General features: G+C 42.1%; 1 protein-coding gene and 1 long non-coding RNA gene across 2 annotated transcripts in view; one reads left to right on the forward strand and one right to left on the reverse strand.

Moving 5' to 3' along the window:
- LOC142046341 (uncharacterized) overlaps positions 1-13388 on the reverse strand; it is a 1049055-nt gene that overhangs the window by 620697 nt on the left and 414970 nt on the right. The gene's annotated exons all lie outside the window — the stretch shown is intronic.
- Positions 2846-11616, forward strand: LOC142046210 (uncharacterized). The gene is made up of 2 exons (XR_012655107.1): positions 2846-2949; positions 11257-11616. It is a non-coding gene; the product is annotated as an uncharacterized LOC142046210 (long non-coding RNA).

Consider the following 13388-nt stretch of genomic DNA (forward strand, 5'->3'; position numbering starts at 1 on the left):
CAGACATTGAACTCACTTGTGCATATATATTGCCTGTTTTAATTGATAAATAACTCAGTTTTCCTAGTTAATAAAGTCTCAATTAGTTTATTATAGAATTGGCTACCACCATTCTCTTTGGTGTGAGATCTAACGTACAAATTGATCTGGGGTAAGCGACTGGTCTCTTGGGACTAGTAAAAACCTGAACATTTTGTGACTTTTGGTATAAGTAACCATTTATTACTAAGTCCAGCTAGCCTGGGTGGCAAGTTTGAATGGAGAGCCCAAGGGGACTGTCTAGGACTCTATGGTAAGACTGTTCCAGTGATCTGGGAGATCACATTAGGTACTGGCTTGGTGAAATCTAATTATAGAATGTACCACCACATCAGGAAGTCTGCCCTGAGTTTGGTACTTAGTCATGAGCCACTCCAGACAGTATGACACCGGGGAAGGAAGCAGATATAAAGTGGAGGTTGGAAACCCAGGTTGTGTAGGGGAAGGACAAGGAGAAGAGCACAGAAGCCAGAAATTAACAAAGGACATTTGTAATGGATGACTAGACTTAAGCTGCAGTTGAAAGGTGACATCAACCCATACAAATTTACACTCCTGTGTTTATCTTGTTGTTAGCATCACTCCACAAAGCATATAGCTGTTTCACTTCTCATGGTGAGAAGGAAAAAGATTGATATATAATACAGCTTCCACTGTGGGATGCTTTAGAACATGTAGCTGTAGTGGAAGACACTGCTATGCTCTAGAGCAAAGGTAGAGTCAGTGTCATACTTAACAATTCAACCACCATGCTTGAGGGTGGGTTTTTTTGGTTTTTTCTTTTGGGCGGGGGGGGGGGGGTTTACAGCTGCAAGTATCCCCCCCCCCCCCCAATTTTCATTTTGCAAACCTAGAATTAGAAGAGATAGGTCTGAAAACAATTCACTGGGGAAAAAGTATGCAAAGCAAATCTGCTCTTACAAACCCATAATAAAGGAATAGTGTACCAAGGTATCATTCATGTACTAAGTTGAATTTTACAACCTTTGTGATCTGTTATACAGATTTGAACAATATTCTCACATTAAGAACTACACTGTTATAGCACTTGTCAGCTATGAAATATTTTCATATCATAAATTTGTAAGACTGTTGCAGGAGTAATTTGACTGTGTTACTCATTTGACCAAGACCAGCCAGATGGTGTCCTAGACTAGGAAAGTGAGGCAGTGGCCAAAGCAACAGTAGCTGTGGCCAAATTGCCAGCCCAATGCATTTGCTTGTGATTGACCAGCCAAGCAAGACTTATGCAATCAGATTTATTTTTTAAATTTGTTATAAGAAAAAATAGAAAGCTTAATAAACTAAACAAATTCTACATGCCAGAGTATATAAAATAAGAACAAAAATACTATTTTGGAAAATACAACAATATTTATACAATGCTTAGATTTACATATATTAACAACAATTTTTATTGCTACCAAGTTATGTTATTTAGATTTACTTTATTATAGTCCCATTAGGAACAGATCAGAGTCCATGGAAGAAAACTCTGTATGCTGTTATGCTAACAAAATCAAGCCCTTTCACAAAGAGCTTACAATCAAAATTAGGAACAACTAAGACAACCTACATTTCAAAATACACAAGAAATCCATGTACACAAAATAAAGAGCAACGTTTATTTACATTATTGTTGGTACACCCAATCCTTCACGATTATTACATATGCTATAAAAAAAGTGGCCACGTGATTAAAATACCTGAACTCGGTTCAGATCCAAAATCTGCCAGAGTTTCTGGACAGGACTTTGGGCAAGTCACTTAAATCTCATCTAGGTACACAAACGACACCTCATTAACTAGAGTGGCATAGTTAGAGCAGTACAACCCCCTTGTGTGGGCACAGTTACATGGGACACACTCTCAGGCACCTTTATGCCACCATAACTGCATCTACACAGGGGTTACACCAGTCCACTGACGTTGGTAAATGCACCCATACCCCCGACTCCGCTAGGGTGACCGCAGCCCAGGCCTCAGTGTCTCAGCTCCCCAGCTGTGGAAATGGGGATAACACCTCCACCCCGCCCCTCCCCCCCCAGCTAGCCACCTCTTGCTCCCCCCGCGTACCAGCAGCGGGTGAGGGCCAGGGCCCGAACTGTGACGGGGGCCTCCCCAGCGCTACTGAACCACAAATACCAGCGCAGGCGGGACGCGCGGGGCCCCCAAGCGCACGAACGGCAGGAGACGCTGCTGTCCCCAGCTGGAGCAGCCTCCCCGCCACAGGCCCCCAGGGGTGAGGGGGCCCGACAGGATCCTGCGCCCCCTTCCCCAGCCTGGCAGGGCTGGGGCCGCCCCCACTCACCCGGCCCGGGCTCCCGCCCCCTTTGCTAGAGAAGGAAACAAGAAGAAATTAGCGCGCGCGCGCACTCCACTACCGGTCCCCATGGAAACCGGGCGGCTCGCCCCCGGTGCTTATTCCCGCCCACGCCCCGACGCTCCCAACTCACAACCGCTCTGTCCCCTGGCTGCCACCGCCGGAAGCCTATTTATAGCTCTGGCGGATACGTGCTTGCGTCACGGAGCACGCCGCCCCGTGCGTCAGCGTGCGTGTACGTAATGGGAACGTGACAGACGCACGGCGCGGTCTATTTATAGACGAGAGGCCAGGGAAAGTACCGGTCTTAGGGATCGCGCTCATCTTGCTGTGTTGGTTGCACGCGCTTGCGAGGGGCGGGACTGGACGGGCAGGGGGTGGTGCTGAGGGATGTCACGTGATGGGTTGGCGCTAGTTCCCGCCTCTTTTTCCTCGAAGTCGAGGGTCCCGGGAATTGGAGGGGGCTGCGAGTCTCGCGGTAGCGAGCGGGGAAGGTCCCGCGCGCGCCCGGTGCTGCTGTGGGGTGGGCGCCGCTCGGACACCCCCGCCCGGCGCCCTGCTGGGGGGTCCCCGCGCACCGAGCTCATGTTTCCGGGCCAGGCCGGGGCGTGTGCGCGGGGTGTCCCCTGCGGGCTGACGGGGTGAGACATAAACCTGCTTGACTCACTTTCCACTTTCTGTGCATCTCTCCTGTAAAGTGCTGGTGAGGCTGCAGCCTGGGAAACCTGGGGCGAATGAGAGACTCCAGGGAGGGGAGCGGGTCGGGTGCTCCTGGCCATTGGACTAGCTGGCGCTTTTCTTCTCTTTCCCCTTTTTTCCAAAGTATTGGTGTCAGATACGTTTTGAATGCATTGGCGATGGATGAGGCTTGAGAGGCTCCTGGGTACACTTTGTGATCATTTAAGTAATCTGCTTGTCTAATTCTCTGTGCGTGCAACAATATTAGCAGGGGAAAACATCATCCAGATAACCAGGGCAGCAGCAAAGTGCCTGTAGTCCCCGCAAGAGTGGCACGGTTTTCAAAACTGCCTCTTCCTCATTCTAGTTACTGGATATGATTAATTCAGTACTATATCTGAGTGTTGCTCTTGACTGACCCCTTTCTAGGAAAACTGTATAGCTTTTTGAGTTTTAATGTAGCTGTGTACTAATGTGTGTGGGCGGGGGGATGAATCTTCTGTAAAACATTCTCTCTGTTAAGTAAGACTTGTAATAATGAGACAGCCACCCACAGTGCCTAAAATTATTTTGTATTTACGTTGGTGGGAAAACACTGTTCCAGTTTAAATGACACTGTTTCACTATATATAACTGTGTCTTTGCTAACTTTATTATTACCTAAACCCAACCTAAAGCAGCTTAAAAACTTTTCTTCAGCAAGCAGATGACTTCCCCAGACCTTTCTTAAAATATTTTCTTCTTTTGGAAGAGTAATCTGCTGTCTCTGGAACTTTTTTAAAAATCGGAAGCTGCTGTACAGTTGAATCCTTAAAAGCTGCCTTTTTTCGCATACATACAGACATTCTCTGTCTCTTCAATATATTCCCTTTGAGAGTTGCTAACTGTGATTTACGACTGACACAATGGAGTCAGAGCTTAGTGACTGGACAATGAAATGTACATTTCACCCTGGAAAGTGATCTCCCAAAGAAAAATGGAGTTTTTTTGCATAACATCATCTAGCTAACTACACTTCTGCCATAGAGCCAAGTCTTTTACTCTTACATGGAGCAATGCTGTGTCCCTTTTGGCAGCTCCTAGCTATTATGTACAGGCTTACAATTCCTCCTTCATTGCCAGAGGTGCACCTCAAACAGGGCCGGCTCCAGGCACCAGCTTATCAAGTAGGTGCTTGGGGCAGCAACTCCAGAGCGGGGCGGCACTTTCAGGAATTCGGCGGAGGGTCCCTCACTCCTGCTCGGAGCAAAGGACCTCCAGCTGAATTGCCGCAGATCACAATCATGGCTTTTTTTTTTCCTTTGGCTGCTTGGGGCGGCAAAACCCCTGGAGCCAGCCCTGACCTCAAAGACTCTCAACACGAGACAGTTGTAGGCTTGAGCTCAGAAAAAAAAAAAAATCTTGCTAGAGGGAGTGGCAGTGGGTTGCCGCCATCCCTTCCATACAAGCACTGGGCTCTAGCTCTATTGTCAGACTCTTGCATTGCATGTCCATGATGTGCACATATTTTAAAGGGCCTTTGGGGACTGGAGAGAGCAGTGCTTTTACTACCCTCTATTCAATACTCTCTTTCAAAGAAACTAGCACTTATATGTAAGCATTCAGGTGCTTAGAGGTATAAAGATGCAGGCACCCCTGGGAGAATACCAGTAACCAGCAATGTGTGACCTTAGCTCAAGGAAGCACCTCCCAATGATATTAATCTACAGCTCCTTCCTGGGAGAATGCTTCCACCTTCTCTCTCCTTCCAAACTATCAGTTCTGGGAGCTGCTACCACCTGTTCTGTAGCCTCCACTTCCACCATGTGGTTTTCAGCTGTGCTGTTGCTGCTTGGGCAGAACGCCAGGCTGTACAGTCACTGTCACGGACCGTGCTTGTGCCAGTCCTAGAAATCCTCCACTCCCCCCAACATTCTTTGGGTCTGTCACATGAGCACAAGACAGCAGCAGGCTTGCATAGGACCCACGCAGCATCCCTGGTATGCAGTTCAGACAAGCTGCTGCTATTGGGCTGATTCCAACCATAGCGTGAGGCCAGGCATAGGAAATGAGGGGAGTAATGACTACTGCCAATTTCTGGAACTGGTGGAAGGATATATCTTAAAACAGGACAGAGTTGGCCCCCTACCTCACTCTGTGAACGAGACCACCATGCAGTATCCCCACACACCCACACTAAGAGATTATACTAGGCAACATCCTTATGTCTTATAAATATTTTAAAATGTCTGTGGGTAAAATAGACTCACTGCCTAAGGGATGACACGCACAATGATCAGTGCCTCTGCTTTCTCCTATCCCTGGTAAATGATACCTTAGCTCATGAAATATTATATCAGTATTGTTTACCTCATATGTTCAAAAATCATGACTCAGGCCTCATAAAATCATGTGAGTGGGTTAAAAACCATGAGATTTTTAAAAGTAAAGCAGCGTTGGCATTATTTGCCTTCTGACCCTTCAGAGTACACTCACTATTTTCTCTGTAACTATGAGGGCTAGGTGTCTTACTTTTTTTAAAAAATGAAAGCCAAGGATCATACACAATATTTTGAATCCAGGAGCTGGGGCTTTAAAAAAAACACCAAATAATGCAAGATTCATGACAAAATTGTGAAAGTAGGCAATACTGTCATGTGTATTTCTCTCTTTATATCTGTCTACTTTGTAACTTCACATTTTGAACAAAATTAAAAATACAGTTTTGCAGTATCTTTAAATTCCTACTTAGAATTTAAGAATGGAAAGGGATCATCTGTATACCTTCATTTTGCATATTTGCCCAGGAATAAATATATCTCTTAGGAGTACTTTTATTTCCATGGAAAAGGGATCATCGTTGTACTTTTAAGTATATTACATATGTTATGTAAAAGGAATAAGAGATCTTTTAAAGCTAGACTAATGATGCTGCCATTAGCTGTGTGTTAATTGTCCTGAATGACTTCAGCATTTCTGGGGCAGCTCTTCTCAAAATAGCTCAGAAGAGCCAATCATCACCCTTCAAGACCAGATGGAATACGTCTCTAATATCTTAACAGTGCTAAAGGAAATACAGGCAGAGATACAATTATTTAATAGACTTCTATCAACATATTTTAATGTGCCCTTTGGAGCAGACTCTATAGGCCTTTTCAAACCATAAAAATTGCTAAGTTCAAGAGAGGTATAGCGGAAAACCTCTGCAAGCAAATGTACAAAACCAACCAGATTATACAAATACGACTTCAAAATGATTGAAACTTCTTTGAGAGATTTTTTCAGTAAATTAAAGAGAAATAAGATTGCTTGTCTCTTTTCCAGATATAAGCATAGGATTTACAAATAAAATAGGCCTCAAATCTGCAACTGAATAGTTATGAGGAGTCCCATGAGCTGGTGCAACACCCCATAGATTGCAATAGGGCTCCATACAGCTGAAGGATGGGACCTCAGTTTGCAATTTTTTAAATACAGTGAAACCTGTATTAGGCAGCCTCCTTTCTTAATACGCTGCCCCCACCACCACCACCACCACCACCTTGTCCCTCCTTAGTATCACCAATCATAATAAGTCCTATTCTGCCACACTTTTGTTTAAAAAAATCACCTCCAATTTTTGTCTGTCCTTTGAGTAGTCACTAAAGGCAAGTTTCATTTTAGCTTTATCTCATGTCCTGATTCTGTGTATTGAGGTAAAGTAAAAGGATGAAGCATTTTCTACACTACAATATTTTACAGTGTTTGAACAGAGTTGTAAACAACCAAGTTAATTGGTACAATAGTAAACATAATTAATCTTGAAACTGGTGAAGTAATGTATTTTATTGGACCAACTTCTGTTGGTGAAAGGAACAAGTTTTCAAGCTTACACAGCTCTTCAGATCTGGGAAAGGTACTCAGAGTGACACAGCTAAATACAAGGTGGAACAGGTTGTTTAGCATAAGCAGTTAATAAGTATTATAAAAGACCACTTAAGGTGAAGTGGCCAGTTAACACCTCTACAGTCATCGGACAAAAGAAAATGGGGGCGGGGGGGCTAGCGGGTTACAGATTTTTAGTATCTAGCTAGATTATGAATTTAAACCACAGTACTGCAAACAGTAAATAGTCCCTGACTTCACTGACCAGTAGGGGGAACCTAGAGTTCACCCTGACCAGCTAGTGTGCTAAAGTACAATTTGCCTTATCTACACTAGGGCTTTAAATGTGTTGTTTTGTTTTTTAATTTGTTGTAGTGTGGATAGGCCCCAAGTCATTACCAATATTGCATAATCTAACTCAATTGTTCACAACTGTATTCAAGCATGGTAAAATACGGTATCTTAATCAAGCTTGGGAGAAAATGAAAAGTGAGTAGAGCCTCTTTAAAAGTCTCACATTCAGCTGAGAAGAAGTTTTAAGTCAGGTTTCCAAATATTAGTACTTGACCATCTGATGCTTATCACTTATAATGACATTGGTGAAATTATTTAAATCTGCTAATATTTTAACACGAGTAATACATCATAAAGGAAATCATATAAATGGATTTCATCTATAGCTGAGATGGTGAAGTTGAAAAATCAAAAAGTGGTGCATACATTCCATACTTATCAACAAATATGGAAAATTTATAGAATTTAACTGAGTAGGCTGACTTCAAAAGAAACTTTTAGGTAATGTGGAGTCCTCTAAAAATATTTGTAGTATAAAGAAGCAAATAAAAAACAACTGAACAACTAGAAGGAAAGTGATCATGAAATTATATAATTTTTTAATAAAAGCCTTTAAAATATTGGGTTCAGTTCTTGTCATTAGAAAGACAATATCATGATGGAAAAAAGGTACAAAGAATGATAAACATACAATGAATGAGTTACATCTCATTACTAAAACATATGAACTGAGAAAAGGGTATAATTTCTTCATCTTAAATTTAGAAAAGCAGTAAGGAGGCTTAATTTAATTTTATAAAACATTAAATGGTACAAATATTGTAAATCTAAGTTACTATTTTCATAACACAAATAATGAAACAGGAGGACATAACTGGAAAAGAGAACTAATTCAGAACAGATGTCAGGAAGCACTTTTTCCTGCACTGAGCCATAAATATGTGGAATGACCAGTAAGAAATTTTGTTAGAGTGAGAACACTAGAATCATTTAATAACTAAATACATGAAAGCATCAGACTGCCAAAAATGGAATGAGCCTTGCTGAAGAAAATTGCCTAAAATTCTTAAGTATGCATAGTGACAACTGACCAAACTTACATGCAGCATGATAACAATCAATTCTCATTTCCTCTTCTCTTACAGAAATTTATGAAAATGCTTTGTGAAATATATAAAAGATTATTCAAAATATCATTTTGTTGATAAATGACATTCAATTTCCTTTATGTAATTTGTTTACATTTCCATTAGCATACACTATGTGGACTTTTAAATAATGCATGGAAATACACATATTAGTCTTTTCATTTAAAGAATCATAGAAATTAGAGATAACCTAATTGGATTTCGCTGTCTTGAAACAAAAGGGAAGACCAATTGTGGCATATAGATGTTTTAAAGTTCAATGCTGTGGTTATGCACAAGAAGGAGAATGGTGTCGTCAAATTCCACTACAGCATCTATGAAGTCCTGATTGGTGGAACTGGTCTGAGCATGAGCAGTGAATAGCCTAGTTAATCTGGTCTCTAACAAAGTAGGTTATTTCATGCTATGAGAAGTTTTCAAGTGATTTTATAATTCAGATGTAGGCCAAGCTGGATGAGCAAGCAACTCAGAGAGGGGATTAGGAAAAAGCAGAAAGCTTACAGGGAGTGGAAGAAAGGCGGGATTAGCAAGGGAAGCTACCTTAGTGAGGTCAGAACGAACATGTAGGAATAAAAGTTGCAGGAGGCTAAAAACCCGCGTAGAACTGGACCTTGCAAGGAATCAAAATCCAATAGTAAAGGTTCTACAGCCACATAAATAAAGCCAGAAAACAAAGAAAGAAGAGGTGGTGCCGCATATACATAGAGGATGGAACGGAGTTAAGGATAACCTAGCATGGCCAATTATCTAATAAGTACATTTGCCTCGGTCTTAATAAAGAACTATGTGAGGAGTTTAAGGGAGATGGAGTGATGATAAACGGGAATTGGATATGGATGGTGGATATTATACGCATCTGAGGGTAGAGGCCAAACCTTTGAACAGCTTAATGGGGACAAAATCGGAAGGGCCCAGAACAATCTCCATCCGAGGATATTAAAGGACGGCGCGTGAAATTGCGAAGCCGTTAGCCGAGAATTTTAAGCAATCGGTAAACTCGTGGGTTGTACCGTACGACTGGAGATTGTTAACGAGTTCCTATTTTTAAGAAGGTAATAAAAGTGATCCGGGAATTATGAGCCTGTTAGATTGACGTTCTGTAGGTGTAAGGTCTTGGAAAAAAATTTAAGGAGAAAGTAGTTAAGGACATTGAGGATCAATGGTAATTGGGACAAGTGCAACATGAGAGTTTACTAAAGGTAGATCGTGCAAACCAACCTGATCTCCATTCTTTGATCAATGTGACGGATACTTTAGCATAGAATGAGAAATGCGGTAGATCTAATTACCTCCTCTCATTTCAGTAAGGCGTTGACTAACGGATCCGCATGGGGAACTGTTATGTTAATTAGGAAAGATAGGGGACCTGAATATGAAAGTTTGTAAGGTGGATAAGACTGGTTTTTTTAAGGAGGAACTCCAGCGATCGTACTGAAGGAATTGTCAGGGCTGGAAAGGATGGTTAGACTAGTGGAGTCCCTCAAGGATGGTTTGGGACCGGTGATCTTATTTAACCTTTTTGTTACTGACCTTGGCACAAAGTAGCGGCGGAATGTTTCTAATAAAGTTTTGCGGAATTGACACGAAGCTGGGGAGATTGCTAACACAGAGAAGGACCGGTGTGGATACTATTTCAGGAAAAGCTGACCACACCTTGTTTTGAAACTGGAGTTAATAGTAATAGGATGAAATAATAGTGGAACAGTGCAAGTCATGCACTTAGGGATTATAAATTAGAATTTTAGATATACGTTGGGAACGCACCAGTTGGAAGATGACGGAGCAGGAAGGACCTTCGTGGGTAGTGGTTGATAGCAGGATGATCGTATGAGCCGCGCAATGTGAATTGGCTGTTAAAAAGCAAATGCAGTTTTAGGATGCATCAGGTCGTGAGGTATTTCAGCAAGGAGAAGGAGTGTTTAGTTTAGTGCCGTTATATACGCGCGCTGGTGAGACCCCACCTGGAATATTGATTGTAGCAGTTATTAGGGTGCCCATTTTTAAGAAGGAATGCAATTTCAAACTGGAACAGGTTTGTCACTAGACGCTACTAGGATGATCCGAGAATGGAAAATCAGCCTGTATGAAAGGAGATCAAAGATGCTTGGCTTGTTTAGCCTGCCAAAAAGAGGCTCGGAGGGGGATATTGCTGCTCTATATAATAAATATATCCAGGGGGATTACATTTCGGAGGGAGAGAATTATTTAAGTTTAGTACTTAATGTAGGCACGAGGACGAATGGGTACAAACTGATATTAGGAGAAGTTTAGACTTGAAAATTAGACGAAGGTTCTAACCATTAGGGGAGTGAAGTTCTTTGTGGAACAGCTTCGAGGGAAGTAGTGGCGGGCAAAAGACTATCTGGCTTTAAGATTAAGCATTGACGGGTGGGCATGGCTATAGAGCTACAAGTGGGGATGTTATGATCAGCAAGAGACAGTTTGGATTTTATTCCATCGTTATATTTGGGCAATGATCTTGGATTATCGGCAGATAAGTCTGCTCAATGAGGGTCTGTCGAGGATGTTGATGGATGGAACTGGTTACTGCAGAGAAACTTTCTTGGGTGCTAGCGGTGAGTCTTGCCCACATGCTCAGGTTAGCTGATCGCCATATTGAGGTCGGGAAGGAATTTCTCCAGGGCGGATTGGCAGAGGCAGTGGAGGTTTTCGCCTTCCTCTGTAGCGTGGGGCATAGGGTCCTTGCTGGTGGATTCTCTGCAGCTTGAGGTCTTCAAATCACAATTTTGAGGATTTCAATAACTCAGTCATGGTTAGGGGTTGTTATAAATGTGTATGGGTAGGGTTTTGTGGCCTGCCTTGTGCAGGAGGTCAGACTAGATGATCATATTGGTCCCTTCTGACCTATGAGTCTATGAGTCTAAATCTAGATCAAGTTATCAGCATGTCCTGAATCTTTTTGTATTTCAGCTAATGAGAAGTCTGGAACTACTGGAGGAGCTTTGGGCTAAAAATTGGATCTATGGCTTTCTGGTTTTAAACGAGGTTGCCAATGATAGGACCTATCATTATTTAAATATGTGATTCTTTTTCGCCAGTTCAAGTAACCAATCCCATCAGATTTGCTCTGTCTCAGGTTTCTCTGTTTTGGAATGTTGATCAAGAACATTGCAATGGACAACTCTGGTGATACCAGGACTCCCCAGATTTCCATTTGCCATTTCCAGTTTTAGGCCTGAGTAGCATACAGACCAAGACTTTACCAGCAGTGCTGGGAAAATATCTCCTTTTGGACAAGATTAAATGTCTATTATGATTCTTTTATAGCCATCAGTTGTTATTGTGTGTGTTGGCCATGAAGTGTGGTTGACCCATCTATGGATTCCAGCAGAGTAGATGGAGTTGCATTTGAGTATTCCCTGAGAGCAGTACAATGCTATTACTGGCCTGCACAAAGGGCTCTCTCAAGTGAGGTTCAACAAGGTTCTGTTTACTGTTCCTCTGAGATAGATAGATAGATAAATATAATATGAAGATATTGCATGTGCTTGAGCTGCAGTGTTTCCGATATGAGATGACTCTCCGCTTTACATCATCATTCCATTGGACCCAGATGGTGAAGCTGAGAAACTTGACCAGCATCTGGCTGATAAATGGTTTAGCTGGCTGATAGTCAGCCCAGATAAGAATAAGGAAATAATACTTTTATATAAATCAGTGGTATGCCTCATGTGGAATACTGTGTGCAGCACTGGTTATCCCATCTCAAAAATGATATTGCTGAACCAGAGGGAATTCAGAGAAGAGCAATGAGAATAATCAAAGGCCAAAGAAGCTCTCTTATGAAGAAAGATTGGAAAGATTGGGATTGTTTACCTTACAAACAAGACAAATAAGAGAGGACATGATAAAAGTATAATGAATTGATATAGAGAAGGTAGAGTGGGAGCTTCTGTTATCCCTGTCTCATGATGCAAGAACAAGGGAAAATTCAATGAAATTAAGAAGTGGGAAATTCACAACCAATAAAAGGAAACACTTTTTCACACAACATGTAATTAAGCTGTGGAACTAATTGCTACAGTAAGTCATGAAGGCCAAGAAAGTAACAAGATTAAAAAAGGGATTGGATGTTTATATGGCTCTCAAGAATATCCAGAGTTATAATTAACAACAATAAAATTTCTGGAAGGGCTATTAAATCTTGTGGTTCAGGGATTAAGTCAATCTCTAAATATGAGAGATCAGAATGAGACCTATGTTGGGGGGCAGAATATTTCACATCTGCCTAATGCAGGTTCTTGTGCCATCCTCTGAAGCATCTGTTGCTGGACACCGTCAGCGACAGGACTCTAGACTAGATGGACCACTGGTCTGATCCAGTATGGCAATTCCTATGTTCCTATGTAATTTTGATAAACTATGGGGAGCAATCAGAAGAAGAGGCAAAAATGATATCTTCCCACTCACTTTTCTGCTGTTTATATTCACATTTGCAATCTGGGTATAATTTTGGACCCCTGGCTGCTCTATGTGTCCAAGTAGCAGCAGTGGCTCGGAGTACTGTTTTAAAATCTATACCTAGATGTTTTTATTTTGCTATTTTTGGTGCAGACCTTGCCCCAATGATCCATACCTTTGTCCCTCGAAGACTGGATTACTGCAATCTGTTTTCTATGGAGCTATATCTGATGACCATTTAGAAACATCAGCTGATGCATAATATAGTTGGTTATGACTTAAGTGGTACTTCTCACAGAAAGCACTTGAGCTCCATGATCTGCACTGGCTGACAGCTAGTTTCTGAGTGCAGTTTAAGGTGTTGGTCTTGTCCTTTATAAAGCCCTAAATTTGTGTCCAGGTTCCTTAGATGATGTTTCTCTCCTCATGTTCTACCTTAGCCTGGCTGGTACAATAAGATGAAGCACTCAGCCTCACAGCTCCCTTATTTGAATGAGAGGGTACTGAGAGCAACTGATTCCTGAGAGTCAGAGGTCCCTGACTCAGGAACTCAACTCCCCTTTGGTCTGACAGACCCCAGATCTGTTGACTTCCAGGGCACACTTCAAGACATAGCTGTTTTCCTAAAGCAGTAGAGCAGA

This window comes from Chelonoidis abingdonii, chromosome 2 (genome assembly GCF_003597395.2).
Source record: "Chelonoidis abingdonii isolate Lonesome George chromosome 2, CheloAbing_2.0, whole genome shotgun sequence".
NCBI lineage: Eukaryota > Metazoa > Chordata > Testudines > Testudinidae > Chelonoidis > Chelonoidis abingdonii.